This window comes from Gossypium hirsutum, chromosome A12 (genome assembly GCF_007990345.1).
Source record: "Gossypium hirsutum isolate 1008001.06 chromosome A12, Gossypium_hirsutum_v2.1, whole genome shotgun sequence".
Classification (NCBI taxonomy): Eukaryota; Viridiplantae; Streptophyta; class Magnoliopsida; order Malvales; family Malvaceae; genus Gossypium; species Gossypium hirsutum.
In genome coordinates, this window is record NC_053435.1 from 44,225,369 (window position 1) to 44,229,376 (window position 4,008).

Here is a 4,008-nt window from a genome sequence, read left to right on the forward strand (position 1 = left end):
TCGCTTACCTTCGGGATCATGTAGTGTGATTTCATCTTTGCCTAAGTTGATCGTATGAAAGCATCTTTCATTTGAGAGGTATTGAAGTTGAAAGCTATCTTTCGATCTTTCAGGAACCTGAAAAGTAGCAACACAAGAAAAATTCATATCTTGGTTAGTGGAAACATTCCTCACTAGCCTTTCCTCGTCTTTTTCTTTTGTTTCTTTTTCTAACTCATTTTCTCTTCTTTCTTCAACTTCTTTTTCAATTTTCTTTTCTGTTTCACATTCCTTTTCACTCTCAATCTCTTTTTGCTCTTTTTCATTCTCTTTTTCTTTTTCCTCACTTGTTTTAACAGAATTTTTCAGTTTGATTTGGTCCTCATGGACTTGTTCCAGAGTGAGCGGCACTAAGGTGAGTTTCTTTCCTTGATGCTTGAAAGAATACCTATTGGTACGACCATCGTGAGTGACTTTTCGATCCAGTTGCCACGGTTCTCCTAGCAACAAATGGCAGGCTTGAATAGGCATTACGTCGCACACAACTTCGTCTTGATACTTACCGATAGAAAATGCGATGCGCACTTGTTGAGTGACCCTAAATTGGCCTTCGTTGCTAAGCCCTTGTAGTTGATAAGGTTGTGGATGCTTGGTAGTGGTTAAGCAAAGCTTTTCCACCATCGTCGTGCTGGCTATGTTCGAGCAACTTTCACCATCAATAATAACTCTACAAAGCTTACCTTGTACATGGCAACGAGTATGAAAGAGATGTTCTCGTTGCTGCTCGCTCTTTGGTTTTGCCAAAGATGATTGTCCACGATCATGAAAATCATCATCCATTCTAGTGACACGTCGAGGGCCGCGCCTCTGGGGTTGGTTATCCCTATCTTCTTTGATTGGATTTCGATATTGAGGTTCTTGATTCAATTGCACCTCATTGATGGTAGCAGTCAAAGCTCGAAGAGCAGCAGCCTGTTCATCCAACTGTTGTTGGATTTTTTTAAATATGTCACTATTATTATCACCTGTAGACATTTTTTTTAAAACCTGCAAAACACTCAACACTCAAAAATAAAAGTTATCAAACCTCACCGTTAATCACTCAAAAAGAAAAAATCAAATTCTCAATGAGGTCGAATTCAATCTTGTGAGTTCTTTATCAGAGTTTATATCAACCAATTAGAGAGTGTGAACCAAACTACCAAAGAATCCTAATTTGCACTAGGATGCCAAAAACTGACGAGACACCAATTGATTCGTGTTGCACCTAGGAAGAAGTTGTGCACACGTTTAAATCCTACTAACACAAGAAACAAGAAGGTGTTAGATAACGTAAAGGAAGAATAAAGGTAAACAAATGAAAACCTACAGCTAAGAATCAATAAAAATTGCTGAAAACAGAAAACCCGAAAAACTGCGGAGTAACTTGACAACTTCGTTCGAGGTGTTCCCGATCTCCAAAAATCACAAAATTAAATCTGGAATGTCTTCAAATATTGAATTTTTGATCTGAAAAATTTGGGCACCAAATTCAACCCGCTGAATATTTTTTAATTTTTTATTGGATTTCGTATTTTTTCAATTTTTTGACTTTTTTGACTTATTTTTTTGCGGGAAATATTTTTGTATATTCAATAACAGTGCCAAAAATATGTATGTAAAATTTCAGATCAATTAGAAAACATTTACCCACTCAAATGAATTTTTTTCGAAAATTTTTCTGGGTAAAACTGCTGTTTGTAATTTAAAAAATAGAGATCAGTTTAGAAATCAACCAAGAACACCCAAAACGCCCAAGCTCTGATACCAAATGATACGGGGTTGCGCGTGGACCAAGATCGAGTTGCCAAGTCACGGGAAACTCCTACGAAAACCCTAAACAATTAGATCTGAAACGAAACAGAAAATTAAAAGATTAAATTTTTGAATTTTCAGATCTGAAATAAAATCCCCAAATCAGCAAAGAATCAAATTGAGAATAGAAATAAGTGTTAGGGTTCTTGAAACCCTCAAGGAGATTGTGATTCTGCCCAATTGAACACCAAGATAGTTTTCCCCAAATTTCGACAATCTAATTTCACCCAAAAAGAGTATGGAAAAACGCTAGAAATTGGGAATTTTTGGGCTGATTCCTTAAGATAGAAAAAGGCTGAAAACACAATAAGAACAGAAAATAGATTAGATAATGATTCAGCACAAGTAGAAATAAAGAAAGAATTGACAGTAAGAAATTAAAAGATAAGTCCTAAGAAGCCTTGAAATCTCGAAAGATCTCACAACTCCCTTCAAACGGCTCTAATCTCCCCTCCAAAGAATATCAATGGCAAGAAGAAGGTTGAAGATGGCTCCCACAATCAAAAAGATTGTTAAAACAACTTCTAAAGAAAACTCAAGAGAAAATCCTTGAAGAACTCAAAGAGAATTTTCACTCAAATCAAATCTGAAATTTTCAATGTAATTGTAATGTTATGTAGGGTGGCTGGCCAAGCCATATAAATAGGCCTTTCAAATGTTTTCCTAATTTAGTTAGAACACTAAAACTAAAACTAAAAAAAACTCCTAATTATTTTAATATGGAAATTCGGCCAAGGGTCTTTTATTTGGGACTCTTGGACTGAATATAAAAATTTAAACTAAATAAAATAAATAAATAAAAATAAAACTTTACAACTTGGGCCACTTTGACAATTTGGCCTGATTTTCAACTAAGTATGGGTGGATTTCTTGATTGGGCTTGGAATCTTCTTATTGGGCCTTGCCCTCAAGAATTTGGGCTTTTGTGACTCGTATCAGTAAGTCATCCTTGGCTATTGGAGTCTGAAACCTAGTCTCAGTAGTAGGACTACCAGCCGTCTCGCAAATATCTAGATTGGGCATACTGCCCATACAGGATGACTCTGCTCGAGCCCACCTCAGTGTCCACAACGCCCATGCGAACCACGTCTACAACTATCGTACGAACTTATTATATCCACTTATTTACAATGCTAAAAGTTCATAATCAGTTTAGAAATCCTATCAGATATCTTATGTCACAATTTATATCATAGTCTCTAACTAAACCACAAGTTCAGTCGTTACAGCAGTTTTATAGCTAAATAGTATAGCTAAAGCAGAAGTACTTACAGGTTCGGCACTAGAAACTCGGTCTTTTATAAAATCAATTTTAAGAATTACTCGAATAAATATTTCCTTTAGAACATATTTTAACAAAAATAAGAGTCCAGAAATAAAGCCTAAGTTTTGTAAACTTGACTTTGATAGCACTAAATGTAACACTCCATACCCAGCCTAGACATTAAGACCAAGTCTGTGAAGCTACATCAAATCATTTCGGGCAATCCGACTTTTAACTAATTAAAATTTAACTGTCATAAAATGTTTAAATAGTTGAACTGACATAGAATCCAAACTTGAAATTTGTAATTCAAGATAAAACAACTATAATATAATTTTAATTAAAGCAACAAAATACTAGACAAAGATGAATGAGTTCCCGCCACGCCGATTTGCCTAAGTTGATGAGTTACCTGAAATTTAGTAAAACAGACAAAATGAATCGATACACACAATGTGTAACTTATAACTTTTATTAGGCAAAACTACAAGACAGATCTTAAGTTTCTCAAATTAGAACAATTCTTAGAATCAGATACGGAAGAAGAAGAGAATATATTAGTTACAAATACAGATTATGGCAAATACATAATACAGATTTCCTGTAGGACCCCTAACCCGTCTTTGTTGTCAAATTAGGGTTACGAAGCATTACCGTACAATCGTAAAACATTTAACATCATAACATTTAAATAAACTAAACATATTATAAACCATTCATTCATATGCATTTTGTCCCTAAAGTGAGCCTTCGAGGCCCTAAAAATAGTTTAAAAGTAATTCGGGACTAAATTGAAACAAAACAGGAGTTTTAAGAAAAAGATGTAAAAATGTAAAAAATAGGGTCACACGATCGTGTGACATAGCCCAAGACGTGTAACAATCGAACAAAGGGACACACGGCTGTGTCCC